Source organism: Uranotaenia lowii, chromosome 1 (assembly GCF_029784155.1).
Source record: "Uranotaenia lowii strain MFRU-FL chromosome 1, ASM2978415v1, whole genome shotgun sequence".
Lineage (NCBI taxonomy): Eukaryota > Metazoa > Arthropoda > Insecta > Diptera > Culicidae > Uranotaenia > Uranotaenia lowii.
Genome location: NC_073691.1, coordinates 194,472,038 through 194,487,344, shown reverse-complemented (window position 1 = coordinate 194,487,344; position 15,307 = coordinate 194,472,038). Strand labels below are relative to the sequence as shown.

Here is a 15,307-nt window from a genome sequence, read left to right as displayed (position 1 = left end):
CTCCGGGGCCCGGGGCAATAGCCCCTATTGCTTCCTCCCCCTTAACCCGGCCTTGGTCTTACGTCTTATGTTGCATGTGTCAGATCTCAGGTCTTAAGCCGTAGGGCTCGTGTCTCATGTCTGAGGTCTCATGTTTCACGTCTAATGTCGCAAGTCTCAGATTTTAGGTCTCAAGTTTCAGGTCTCAAGTATTAGGTCTCAGATGCAAAGTCTCATGTATCAGGTGTAAACTCTCATGCCTCCGGTCTCGTGTCCTAGGTCTCAGGTTTCAATTTTTCACGGTTTTTCTAAAAACCATACTTAAATATAGGTAACAGTGTTTAACAAAAAATCTTGTATCTAGCGTGTATTTCAAAGGATTTTTTTTTTTCAAATGCGTCACAGTTCCGTCACATCCGGACGATCCCCGGCAGTGGAATGCGATTTTCCAACTTTCCCGACTGCGATCGCTGTGTTGGTGTGCAAGTGTGCCAACCAGGGTGGTCGTAGCACCGTGGCCAGTGGGTGGGTTGCATCTTTGAGCTAGCGCTACTGGTCGCGAGGATTATACCCTCGATGTTCGAAGCGCGCCCGGCTCAGTCGGCGACTTTAGCTCATCGGGTGCGCGTCTCTCTCTATCTAAAGTGGAGCTCCAAGTGCGTTTTGGGGGTTGGAACAGAAAAAAAGAAGTCCTTTGGCCGGTTTCCATTTCTCTGACCACTGCCCCAGTCGGTGCCCAGCGGTCTTGTGTTGTGTGTGTTTAATTTATTGTTACAAATTTTCTTAATTTTCCCAGTTACGGCGAAGGAGCAGCATATCCTGTCGGTATATTTTGTGTCTGATCAAGTGAGTTTGCGATAGTGAAAGGGGTTCCGGCTGCTGGCTGCCGGAGCTGCCAATTTATTCCATATATGGAAACGCATGGTACCTGAAGGCTGAAAATCGATCTTTGCGCTAAGTTTTGGGGTGATTTTGTTGGAGGAGTGATTTTTCTGCGAAACGATCAAGGTTTCTGTCGAATGAAAGTCTGTTTTCCGCGAATTTGAAAATTTTCTTTCCTAGGTGTTACCATATTTGGCTAAAAATAGTTCCAAATGGAGTGGGGCGATTCTGGTGGCAAAGATACATTACCGATGAATCACCCGGTGGTTGAGTGACGTTTTCAGAACATTAGTGTGTTCCAAATGATTCAATCTTTAAGGAACGAAACAGATCTTGGGGTGAACCAAAATGGCGATCGAGTACCAATGCTATGGTACTGAACTGTCGACGAGGTTACTTAGTCACCTTGAGCCAGTTGTGGTTGTGAATTGTTTGGGCGTGGGTGGATCAACGAAATGATTCAAGGATTCAAGGAGCGAGATTGAGCTGCCAGATTCAGTGATGGACAAGGATCTTGTGTGAAGCCCTAATTTCATTTCATTACGTAACCCCAACTGATTGAGCTGTACCAATCATTTGGCCCCGATCGTGGGGATTGTGGTGATACATGGGAGAAAAATAGCGAAGAATTGTGAACTTCGAGAAGAATCCAAGAGTCAAATACTGTGCTAGCTGTCTGGTGGTTGTTCAGCGGTGCGTTTCTAAAATAGACCAACTCGAAAAATGTCTAAAAATAAAGCGTTATAGGAATAACTCGATCTCGGCGCTGCTGCTGATCTCTCTCGTTTGGACTCCCGATCGGATTGGTCTCTGGAAAGACCTGTTGAGGAATCGCAGCTGCAGCATTCCCATTGCACCCGTGCGCTAGTTATAAAGAGACGAAGAAACCGAACCCCATCAAGTGAGAATCAATCACGAGGCCGGGAAAAGAGAAAAAAAAGTGCCACTTTACATAACAATTTCATAACGGGTGGAAATTCACAATTGTGGTGTGCATTTTTGACACCAGAGAGCGCGCTCGATCTATGGCTTATGACAGCACTTCGCGGTGACAAAAAAAAGAGAGGGAAAAACAAAATAAAATGTGATTGTGAAAATGCGTGTGCAGCTGGTGAAGAAATATAAACATCCATGTGTTGGTGGTGCTCAACTTGTTTTTTTTACTCTTAAGTAACAGCTACGATTGGGGAAAACATTATACTATTATCTTTCAAAAAAAAAATTGCTTTGAGAAGGTGTAAGTGCGTTTTTCGGTGTGTTGAATAAACATGCGCGCGTGGGTGGATGATTCTTGGGCTGTTTTTCTCTGAGTGCCTTGCTGCTAGGGATTTATGGACCATTGGATTGACGGATGATGGCAGGACACGAACGTGAAGGATTTTTCTGTACGTTGCAACACAAATTTCGATGACTGTGAGAAGGAAGATGTGCTTGGTTCAAGGCAAATCATTCGAGAGAGTGATAGTTCGTATTTAGCGTAAGAAAATGTGAAAAACAAATTGATCACATACATTTGATTGCAAAATGTGCTAAATTCAAAAATCAACAATAGTTCATGTAAAAGTAAAAATCAAAATTCCAAACTTTTTATATTAAACTGAAAATTAAAATACTGGATCACAAATAATATAGAAATCGGTGAAATTTTACCTTAAGACTGAATGAAGCAATTCTAAACTCTTTGGGAAAGGAAATGCAACTCGTGCAGACTTTTATAGAATAATAATATAAAATTTTGCTATTATGCCATGAAAGTAAAATGAGGTATCATTTTGCCCGAAAAACTGTGGTACAATGCTTAAATTTGGGTCTCACTTTTCAAATATGGATAGCACAATGATGTCAAATGTAGGTTTCATTGAAACCTTTACGATACCTTGTTTAGCCAACGAACACAAGAAACAAGTTTTGAGGCCATATTGATGCCACTTTGAGGTATAATTCACAGCCAAATATTGGCATCATTGTGGTATCAAACCCTTGTTTGAAACGCTGCACACAGGGGTAAATGCATCTAATAAGCGATCAAAATTATTTGCGGACGAACGGTAAACGGTAGACATTTGATGCCTTCGCAACATTTTTATATTTTTAGATGATCTATCAAATTCTTGAAAGAAAAAAGAGATTTTTTCACCTGGAAGGGAGAAAAGAAAATTATTTCTTGAAACAATTAGTTTAGAGACTTGATGTCTTGACAAAAGTTGTAGATCTTATTATTTTAAGCAACTTTGTTGAAGACACCATCAAGATCGCATGAAAAACATAAAAGTTACGAGCATTTTAAAAATAACGAGCATTTTAAAAATAACGAGCATTTTAACAAGTAATTTTGAGTTTTTATTTAATATCTTTTTTAGTATACGATTTACAAACTTGGTATATTTGAAAAAGTTGTTCAATTTGTTCAAACACACAATTTTGTGGAACATTTCAACTACATATTTCAACTAAGAAAGGAGATACAAAATATACAAAATAATGCCTTTTTTCAGAAAGTTACAACTTAAGAGTTCGGACGAGTTCGGATAATTTTTTGAGTGGGTTTTGTAGGTCAAGTTATTGACTTTCCATTGATACATAAATTTTACATTAGTTTTGGATAGATTTTCGGCAAACTAGCAATCAAAAATGAGATTTTTCCTCTAAAAACAGGAAAAATTGGGATTTTTTTTCTTCGAATTTTTAGTGTTTCTAGAGTAAAAAACGCATTATTGATTGCTAGTTTGCAGAAAATCTATCCATAACTAATGTAAAATTTATATATCAATGGAAAGCCAATAACTTGACCTACAAAACCCACTCAAAAAATTATCCGAACTCGTCCGAACTCTTAAGTTATAACTTACTGAAAAAAGGCATTATTTTGTATATTTTGTAGTATATCTCCTTTCTTAGTTGAAATATGTAGTTGAAATGTTCCACAAAATTGTGTGTTTGAACAAATTGAACAACTTTTTCAAATATACCAAGTTTGTAAATCGTATACTAAAAAAGATATTAAATAAAAACTCAAAATTACCTGTTAAAATGCTCGTTATTTTTAAAATGCTCGTAACTTTTATGTTTTTCAGGCGATCTTGATGGTGTCTTCAACAAAGTTGCTTAAAATAATAAGATCTACAACTTTTGTCAAGACATCAAGTCTCTAAACTAATTGTTTCAAGAAATAATTTTCTTTTCTCCCTTCCAGGTGAAAAAATCTCTTTTTTCTTTCAAGAATTTGGTAGATTATCTAAAAATATAAAAATGTTGCGAAGGCATCAAATGTCTACCGTTTACCGTTCGTCCGCAAATAATTTTGATCGCTTATTAGGTGCATTTACCCCTGTGTGCGCTGCTGGCCAAACGAGGCATCAATAAGCTTCCATTGAAATCTAAATTTGACGAATCAGTGGTATTCGCGAATGAAATCAAGAGAAAAATTTTGATATTGTACCACCTCGATTTGGGCAAAATAATACCAAATTTTGCTACCAAGACGTGATAGATTTTTTTACAATTTTATCGCACTTATAAGATTGAAACTGTGACTAGAATGATGCAAACATCTAGTAACGGTAGAAACCCACAGAAAGGCACCACTGAAACTGGACTGATTTTATTTTCTAAAACAAATTTTACAATTAATTTTTTCTATCAAAAAGGTACTGTGAATGCTCACAATAGAGTTTTTCGATCATTTTTTCATGAAAGTCTTCTCGGAAAACGTGAATGTTGTAAAAAATTAATCGTTTTTGTATCTATTACCTTTATTTCGCCAAAGAAATATTTCTTATCGCTTAGCTTTGAAAAACTTGTATTTTTTTACAAATGCTTCTCAAAGCAACGCCCGGTTGAAATCCATCGTCTTAAAAGCCGCAAAGCAGTCAAATAAAGTTCCGAAATATAGGGAAAAATAACCCTTGAAAAAACGATTCATAAGCCTTCACTTTAATCCCTAGAAAGCATAATTTGGTTTACAGGGTGGCCCCATTTTTTTTTAAATTTTGAAATACCCGGCTTTTTCCGGTTTTCCCAGTCATCAAATCAAGGTTTTCCAGACTATGATGGTCGGAAATTTTTAGCTTATTTCATTGACTTGGATGTGTCATCACATTTATATAATATTGAACATTTAGAATAAGGTTGCCAGAATTTTTCCAGCACGTAGACAGGCTGGACAAGTCCAGGCTATTTTATCTAAAAACCTGGCCAAATCCGAGCATTGGATTCCAATATTTCGACTAGAAATCCGGGTGAAAATGACCAAAACCCAGGAATTACTCAACACAAATCTAAAAAAAAACTTGAATTTTTTTATGATCAGCAGTTTCCAAATCGCATTTTGGGCTTTCAAAAAACTTTTATGATTATTTTTATGAAACTTGCTCAAAAAAATCGTTTCGACGCATAAAGGAAAAGTTTTACATCACAATTTTTTTTTGTTTGTTTTGGCAAATGAAGTGAAAAATCCGGGCAAAATCCGACCAACCGGGCCGGACCGGACTTTAGTCAAATTTTGTTTTAAATATCCGGACAAATCCGGATAAAACCGGGCAATCTGGCAACCTTAATTTAGTCGAACTTGGTTTTATTTTAAGGTTTATATCACACTAGCTGACCCGGTGTGCTTTGCTACACCTTTCAAAATCAAATGATATTTTCGGAATTCATTCAAATTTTTATTGTTTTGTTGGCATTTTAAAAAATTAAAATATAACATAATTCATAAGCAACCGCTATAAAATGAGAGATGCAGCTGGAGTTTCGAATTGATACATAAAAATAACTTAAACTAATGTTCTGAATCTTGATTTGTGTTAAAGATCTGATAATTTTAATCTGATTCTTTAAGGCGGAGGCCCTAAAAAGGAGGGCTCCAAATAATTCGTACGCAAACAATCCAACTAATAGAACATGGTTGTTTTTGGTTGATATGTTCTGAATTTATGCTAAAAAACTGATAAGAGCGATTAACTGCGATGAAAATTCTTGAGTTATGCATAAACTTGAAAGGAAGTACCAACCCCCTTCCATTCGCCCCATTGAATGGAGGGGTGAGAACTTAATATTCATAAAAGTATTTTTTGTACTCGAAAAATTTAAAGTTTTACCAATACCATACCAAGTTTTATTTCATTTGCTCTATCAATTTTCAAGTTATGCAAAAAAAAAGTACAGTAGCCCCCCTTTCCCCTTTATATCTTTCCGCTGAAAATGGTGGGGCTTCAATTTATAATAGAAACATTTCTCGAATCCAAATACCCTCACATGCCAAATATGGTTCAAATTTACTCGATCAGATCTCCAGTTATACTGAAAATTGTAAGGAAGACCTCTTCTCCCCCTTTTCATCCATCTTTTTGAAGGATTGAGGGATATCAAATATTCAAAGAAGCATTTCTTGTACCAAAATGTCGTTCCATGCCAAATTTTATTCCATTTGCTGTTGTAGTTCTTGAGTTATGCAATAAAAACTGTATGGAACTCTTTCCTTTCTCCCCGCTGGAAGAAGGAAGGGGTCTTATTAGCTTAATTCCATAAGCTTAATTAGTTTTTGAGTTATGTAAAAAATTATGAAAGAGGCCCCTCCCCCCTCAATATCTCCCTACTGGAAAGAGGGAGGGGTCTCAAATAACCATTGAATTATTTTTCGTATCCAAATACCTTCCCATGCCAAATTTGGTTCCATTTGCTTTATTAGTTTTTGAGTTATGTAAAAAATTATGAAAGAGCCCCCTCCCCCTTTCTACTGGAAAGAGGGAGGGCTCTCGAATAACCATTGAATTATTTTTCGTATCCAAATACCTTCCCATGCCAAATTTGGTTCCAATATCTTGATTAGTTTTCGAGTTGTATGATAAATTGTAAGGTAGTCCCCCTCCCCCCTTCCTATCACCCCATTGAGAGGAGGGAGGGTTACCTAATATTCATAGAAATATTGCTTGTTCCCAAATACCACCCCATGCCAAATTTGATACCATTTACTTGATGCGTTCTCGATTTATGCGAAAAATTGACTTTTGCTTGGGAGGCCCCTCCCCCCCTTCATGTTAGGGGGAGGGGTCCCAAACTATAATAGGAACCTTCCCCTGCTTCCAATACCCCCACCTGCCAAGTTTCACGGAAATCGGTTCAGTAGTTTCCGAGTCTATAGGGAACAGACAGACAGACAGACAGACAGACAGACAGACAGACAGACAGACAGACAGAAATTCATTTTTATATATATAGATTTTCTTCAAATGATTAAAACACATTCTACACAAAATCGTTGTAGCTGTAGAAAAGCGGAAGTTGACTACACTTTTGAACATATTTAAAAAAAATGTTTTTATTCATATTTTTGATGGATTTTAGGCATTTAAAACTTTTTTTCATGGATATTTTTAAACAATATTCTCACAAAAATTAAAAACGGTGTGTGAAATAATGTTTTCAATTAATCAGACCTGTCACAAGTGTCACAAATAAATATTTAAAAAAATCAGTCCTCATTGTGAGATCAGTCCTCATTATGAAAACCAAAAGTATTCAAATGGATCAAATTTAACAATCTATCGTGTTTTTTTTAAGTCACGGATGCCAATTGAGTCATTACAGTTCACAAAATTCATGCCTCTAGGAATTAAAAAAAAAACATTCTGAAGTGCATTCAATCATAAAACTCGCTCGTTAAAGATAATTCAATTAAAATGTTGATTTCAACGGTTGTACTCATTCGTTGTAATAGATGCAATTTCAAATGTTATAAATTTTTGACTAAAAATTGATCTCACAGATTCTCACCGATTGATCATAGTTGCATCATTAGAGCGCTGAAAAATATGACTTTTTACTCCCATACATTTTCTCGATGTCTTCGGGTCACCAACCATCAGTGTCAAACTTGAGGTGATTTGGTTGATTCCTGAGTTAGCGCAGCGCGTTTCAATTCTGTATAGAAATTTGTATGAAAAAAAGAAAAAGTTGCCCATTGAATCATCCAGGATATTCAAATAAGCTTGAAATTAAGTAGAACTTTGATTTTTTGTTTAACTATTCTTTAGCTTCATTTTTAGTTAACATGACCAGCAGCTAAACATTTCATTAAAAAACGTAAAGCCATTTCAAAATAAAAAATCTGAATCCATTAAAAAGTACTTGAAAATGGCAGGCATTGCATGCTAGAGCTTTTAATTATTTCAGTAAATGTTTTTGCAAAGGTTATATAAATCAATAAATTTGCTGGCTATGCAAAACATTTTTTTGAGATTTTTTTAAATCCTACAGATTACACAGCTTTCATATAAGCAGTCAAAAACGCGAAAATTTAAAAAATTAATTTTGAAAACATTTTTTTATATAAAGTTATATTTCTTTAAACTTTTGGTACATTTCTGGCGATTTTTGAACGAAAAATTTTGTTTACCTATACAAATTTCCATACAAAACTAAAACTCGTTGCATCATACTTTTCAAAGTTATAGTTAAGTTTTCGTATAATTATAGTAGTTATGATTTTATGAACACTTGTTTTATAGCATTTTTTATTTATCTAAACTTAAAACGAAAATACCGTAAAACCTTCCCCTGCTTCCAATACCCCCACCTGCCAAGTTTCACGGAAATCGGTTCAGTAGTTTCCGAGTCTATAGGGAACAGACAGACAGACAGACAGACAGACAGACAGACAGACAGACAGACAGACAGAAATTCATTTTTATATATATAGATTTTCTTCAAATGATTAAAACACATTCTACACAAAATCGTTGTAGCTGTAGAAAAGCGGAAGTTGACTACACTTTTGAACATATTTAAAAAAAATGTTTTTATTCATATTTTTGATGGATTTTAGGCATTTAAAACTTTTTTTCATGGATATTTTTAAACAATATTCTCACAAAAATTAAAAACGGTGTGTGAAATAATGTTTTCAATTAATCAGACCTGTCACAAGTGTCACAAATAAATATTTAAAAAAATCAAAAAAACTTTGATCACCGGGGTAAATTTGACCAACAATAAACTTTTCCACATTATCATCAATAAGTCAGTCTATTGTTTGAATTTTCGAAAACTGTTTTCTACGTTTGAAAGCCTATAAACTGAGTATCAATTCAATTTCATAGCGTAGTAAAATTGTAATCCACAATTTTGCAGTTTAAATCGATTGAGACTCGAAATCAACTGAACTATTTCAAAACCCTGAACACTGAAATCAGAACCCATGAATTTGAAGTTCAACATAGAATTTTCAATCAGAGATCAGTTTCTTCAATCAGTAATTCAGAATAAAGCTGTACTGGATATTTGGGCCAAATATTACGAAAATTTTTAATCAGTCGAATATTCAGCGTACCAAACAGTTGCGCCAAATATTCGGTCGAAATTGTTGCAATTTTTTTTTTAAATTACAAAATCAAAAATAACAATTTGTTTGATGTAGTCATAAAAGTTTTGAACTAAACATTGTAGAGCATTGCTAAGTCCTCTACTGCATACGACCCCATATATAGTCTCGAAGTTTTTCTACAGTTCTTAAGCTGCAAACAGTTGCAAATAGCTGAAAGCTAACTCTTGAATCTCATAAATTTGAGCTGGTAGAAAACAAAAACCAAAAGCAAATTTGGATTCTGCGCCCTCAAATCAGTCAAAACTAACTCTAAAACCTTTGGCACTACGGAAAAATGTGACCCAGGAAACATAAAAACGTATCAGAAATGATAACTTAAGTCGTTTACAATGGTGTTGCGAATCGCAATTCCAACTGCATAGAGAAAAGATCGTATAAAATGTCGTCTAAAGTCAGTTTAAATCGGATATGATAGAAAGTCGGCCATGTCTGTGAAATTTGAAATGATTTTGCTCTCGCACGGGGTTTAAGTGAGAAAATTATCGTCATGTTCTCTCTGCAACCAGCTGCGCTTCCAGATGGCTAAAAATCAGATGTGAATTCATTGATATTGACCAATGAGAGAACTGGAAAAGAATGTCGCTGGCAACGATTTGAAGGCTATGAGAGCAAAATCTTGCGCTCTCTTGCATTCTTCTGATAGGTTGTTATATAAAAAAAGCTTGGCTTTCGGTTGCCCCTAATAAAAAAGAATTTATAGTTAAATTTAACGTGTTTTAATTTTCTGGCAACAAATTACCCAACCTCCCTCGTTACAATTTTCTTTCGGACAAATATCGACTAACGGCTCTCTCCTGCATCGGCGCGTCTCGCAAACGCTTCTCCTGTCGCTGCTCCCGTCGATCCACGACGAAATCTGGTTGATCTGCTCCCGGGGAACCTTTGAGCTTTGACCGGTGTCTCGACCATCGCTTTCGTCGCACATTTCGATTCGGCAGCCCGATTCCGACGTCATCACCTCGTTGGTCACAAACTGGCCGGAAAAGGCACACATGGCCGTGCGGTTGAACTTCAAGGGCAGCCCATCCTTTCCACGCCCAAACAGCTGTCTCAATTTTCGCGGCGATGGTTGATTTGAACCGACTTCGTGGGATCCACATGACGTCTTGAATCCCGTTTCGGATCACTTGCGAAACTCGCGTGATGTGTCGATTCGCACTTGTCACGATTCTCCTCCGAACCAAACCAAATCACTCCTCCGTCGCGGTTGAGTCCAAACAGAAAGTCCTAAGCCGAGTCCGAGCCTCGAGAGGAAGAAAAGCCGTTCTTCCGGTTCCACGTCATCTTTTTCCGACCCTCGTGATGCACACTTTGCCGCAAACGTTTTCCTCTTTTTTTTGTTTTTTGTTGACTGCTTCCCGCTAAGAATTTCGTCCGATTTTTTGCCAAATTTGGCCATTGCGAGCAGTTTTCGGGTCGATTTTGCCCCGTGATTTCTGGACTGGGATGTTATTATTTTTCGGTTCACGTTGAGGGTAACTTAATGAAAAGTTGGGTTTTTTCTAAAAAAAAATGTTGCCAATTTTGCTCAAATCATATCGAATTACAGTCAACTCAAACATTAATAAAATCAAATGTAACAAGGTACGAATAAGGTGTCGCATAGCGCCCGATTGGTGTAGTTTTCATCGCTTAAAGAAGAAATAAAATTTATGTATGTATTGCCTCCACTTGGTAGATAAAAACCGTTTTTTCAACTTTCCAAACATTAGAAGAATATAGCTACAAAAAATTTTTGCTAGATTTTTTTGTTGCCTTGTTTTATCGAACAAAGAAAAAAAGAAGTGAAACCAGTCAATTTTAACGCAATCATTTTGTTATTATGTTTGTCTGTTGACACAAAACCTTTTTTTTCACAGTTCAAATGCCTACAACGATATTTTCCTGGTAAAATTCACCTAAAACACAAATATATTTTAAGTATGGTACCATGCACAAACTTCAAGTGTCTAAACACACTCTCATTGGACAGCTCTTAAAAATTTTTTGCAGTTTTACTAAAAAGTTATTTTTAAAGGATATTTTAAGTTAATTTTCACTGGATTTTTTTTTACATTTTCTCAAATTTCTAAATTTGAACAGAAATTGAAATATATTAAAGCTATAAAAAGTGTAGGGGAACTAGGGGTTAGACGCCCACGTGAAGCAGAATCTTTTGAACCTCATAAATGAAGAATACAATCCAATAAATTCGAAAAAAGCTTTGAAATGGGTACTGTTCTACACCGTAAATAAATTAACCAATAATATAAGTCTTAATAGTTAAATTATAAAGGGCTTTCTAAATTATGATTTCCATTTCGTTAGGGGCTAAGTGCGTATATGTGTGTGCCCAAACGCGCAATTAAACGTTTATAACATGTTTGTTGATAAAAGTGCGCCAGAAAGTGTTTGACAGGTAAAAACACTTGTATTTCACTTCACAGATTGAAAAATGTATTGCTACGCGCAGTGTTGCCAGATATACTGACATTCTTGTGAAAGTTAATTAAAACTTAATGAAATTCAGGAATTTCAAATAACTCCGTTTATATTAAAGTTATGTTTTGCAATTTAACAAAGAAATTTCTTTTAAAGTATTGTGATGAAAATTGTACAAAAATTTAAACAAATATGAAACATAGTTAAAGATAAGCGGACATGGCCCCGCCTTGACCTTGATAATATAAATAAATATTAAATTAGGATATATTTGGTTATTTTTATGAATGTAAAGACCCAAGTTTTTGATTTCATTTTTCGTCAAATATACATACGTGATATAAAAAACTTAAAAGGTCCACAAATGTTTATAAACACATAAAAGTGTAAATAGAACAAACCGTAATTTTCAGAAATCTCGAAAAAGTGAAATACGTGGCGCATCTTAAACGCTTTGCGCATTTTGTACCATTTGAAGATTTCTTGATAAATTACGACCACCAATTTGAATAAAAAAAAAGTGAAATTTGAAAGATCAACTTAAAAAATAGTTTACGGATGACTTTTAACTAAAATAAGGCGCTCAATAGGAGATCGTTTCCTATTTTACTCCCCAATTTTTTAATGATGTCGAATTTGTTGTTAATAAGTTACAAAAAATACACCGTGCCGTGCGTCAAGATGAATTGTATATTTATTTTTAATTTCCGTTTTGTGTTTAACTCTTGAATTAAACACTGTCACTGGAAAATATAATATTTCTCTCTTTTTACATTTCCAATTTCGCAATAAAGAGTTCTGAATTCAAATTATTACTTTAATTCACTTGTTTTTTATGATCGATGGTGTTTTTTTAATGATTGTTATGACATGCGATACTTGAACGAATTTTAAGTGACTTTTTGAATGTCTCATCCTATTCTTCGAGACAGCTCTGGGTTCCGGTGAAATTTGATTTTTTTTTTCAATTCAATGGTAATTGGAGAAAGATCAGAGTAGTTTTTAAATTACAAAACTTATGATTTACATACCACACATTCTGTTAACTATTGAATTCTAACAAAGAAATTCAAATAATATTTCTTAATTTTATTTTGTATTCCATGATCTTGAATCCAAAACTGAATTTAGATTTCCATTTGTAAATTTTCGCGGTTTTGGGTCTGAATTTCCGATTTTTTTTCGTTTTATTCCCGTTTTTCTCGTTTTTTTCCCGATTTTCGCGTTTTTTTGGCCACCCTGGATCTAGTATGTACATTAGATTGTCCCAAATGATCCAACTTTCGATAAAGTTATAAAAAAATAAAAATTTAAATATGAATATAAATAATTTTTTCTGAAAAATTTCATCCCACCGAACGTGCCATCCAAAAACTTCTATGTGACACAGTTCAGGTGTCTGTGTCACATAGAAGTTTTTGGATGGCACGTTCGGTGGGATGAAATTTTTGAGAAAAAATTATTTATCTTCATATTTCCAAAACACAAATACGAACTTGAAAATTCCATGTTGAAGTAAGTATGCGACTTTTGATTGCTTGGATAGTTCGAGCTGAGTTTAACTCCATGTCATCGACTCAGTTGGCTAGCTTGGTACCGACAGAGCTATAGCCGAAGTCATTTGTTGAAAATTTGATAGAAGAAATAACACAACGTAATAGAATAGTGACTGGATCTAGCATTGACTTTTCATCTTCCATGGCGACCGTCAAAATTTGATCTGGATTCAAGATAGGGAACCTCGATCTCCATCGAAATGCAAGCTTACCCGAAAGCCTCTTGTTTCGATTGAATCGTAGTCATAAATTTGACACCCACCTTGGTCCGATTTTCGGATAAACAAACAGTTTCTAGGACCCGGTTCGGTTCAAGAATGTTCCGCCACTTTTGGGTGAATCATTGAGTGCTGTCAAAATTAACCAATGCATCATTGTGCAAACAATTTCAATCGAAATCTGTTCCCGTTTTCGAGTGCAGGGATGGGTGAGACGCCGCGTTTGGCGGGTTCATTTTAATACCATGAGGTGAAAAATGCTCTCACCCCGAAGCTATTCGAGGAAATGCATCACAAATTGTCTTAATCCACGGGGTGGTGGTCGTTATTCGAAGAATTTCTGGCGGCGACCGAATCAGGGTTATTAAAAACCGATCCCGAACGGTCGGTTGCAGCCGTCTAGTAGAGAAGGAACAAGGAAAGTGAAGTAAATTTCCTTGCCGAGAGTGTTTTGTTTTTTAAAAATACCATCGAAGAGGTTGTACCCGTAGATCAGGGGTTTAAAGCTAGGTTTTTTTCTTATTTTCAACGTTTTTTTCTGGTCGTTCGAAATTATGCTAAATCAGAGCAGATTTATGGATGTTATTTGTTCAACAGACTTTCCACGTCAGCAAGTTCCTTCCTAGAAGTTTCTTGAAATACGTTTATGTGGTAATCAGCTTTGAAGATTCGTTCAAGAATGGCTAGCTCGAGGGTTTATTAGAGACAAGTTTTTAAATTCCGATTCGGACTGACCTAGATTGCACCATATTGTGATGAAAGAATTTGTAGATTTTTTCATAATAAAAAAACGATAGAACGTTGCTCAACAAACGAGAGCGTTGAGAAAATTTCAAGAATTGTAACAAGATAATGTCTTCTTCGAGTCTTGATGTCCATAGTCCATTTGCCCATTTGAGGAACAAAAATATAAATTTAATTGAACAATGTTGTAAAGGAAAATTTTGAAATAGTCATAGGATAGGATAGGAGCTGAATTTTTCCTCCCTTCTGGGTATTTGTGTTTCGACTCAGTTCGATGTAAAAAGTATACTTATCATACAAATGAGCTGCAATAATTTTCCCTAAAAAATATTCAAACCGTCTCTTTGGTCGTGATTTTATGATTCATACGAATCAAAATTTAGAGATTCACTCAGACACGTCTGTCGCTCACAAGAATGTATCAATGAATGACTTTGTTTTGATCGTTTTGCTTAGGGACAGAGATGCCAATGTGCCTGATTTATGAGGATTTGCCTGATTTTTTGAGGATTTGCCTGATTTTTAGAGGCTCAGCCTGACAACCTGATAAACCATTGATTCTTCTAATTATGAAAATATGCCTGATTTAGCCTGATTTATACGAATGGGATGCAAAATGGATAGTAAAGAACTAGATTAGGAATGCTGAACCTAAAAAGTGAAAATTTGGCTAAATCAAAGCAATCGAAAGATTCCCTTTAATTCTTTTCTTAAAAGGGGAATTCAAGGGAATCTTTCGATTGCTTTGATTCAGTCGAATGATTCAACCAAGTAGGCTCACAACACATATTAGAGTGAAAATGTGGGGCGATGAGTTCCCTGATTTTTGAAAAAAATGTTGGCAACCCTGCTCACAAGAATAGATCAATGACTGCCTTTGTTTTGTTTGTGTTGCCAAAATATAAAACGTTGTCATAGAAATTTTATTTTATTCAATTTTTCTTCAGTGTTACCGAATTGAACTTTTGTTTTATTTTATTTATCCAAAAACTTTATTTATTTTTTGCATATCCTCCATCTCATCACTACACCTCTTTGAATTCATGAAAAGTCAAATGAACACTCGAAGTACATTATATTCTTTCCACTATTTTATGATACTCACAAGAACAAAAAATATGCAAACG

General features: G+C 35.3%; 1 protein-coding gene across 1 annotated transcript in view; it reads left to right on the top strand.

Moving 5' to 3' along the window:
- Window positions 1-568: 568 nt before the first annotated feature.
- LOC129738262 (twitchin-like) overlaps window positions 569-15,307 on the top strand; it is a gene marked incomplete at its 3' end in the record, with an annotated part of 79,843 nt that continues 65,104 nt past the window's right edge. Inside the window, exon 1 of the mRNA XM_055729445.1 lies at window positions 569-825. The remainder of the gene's footprint in view (window positions 826-15,307) is intronic.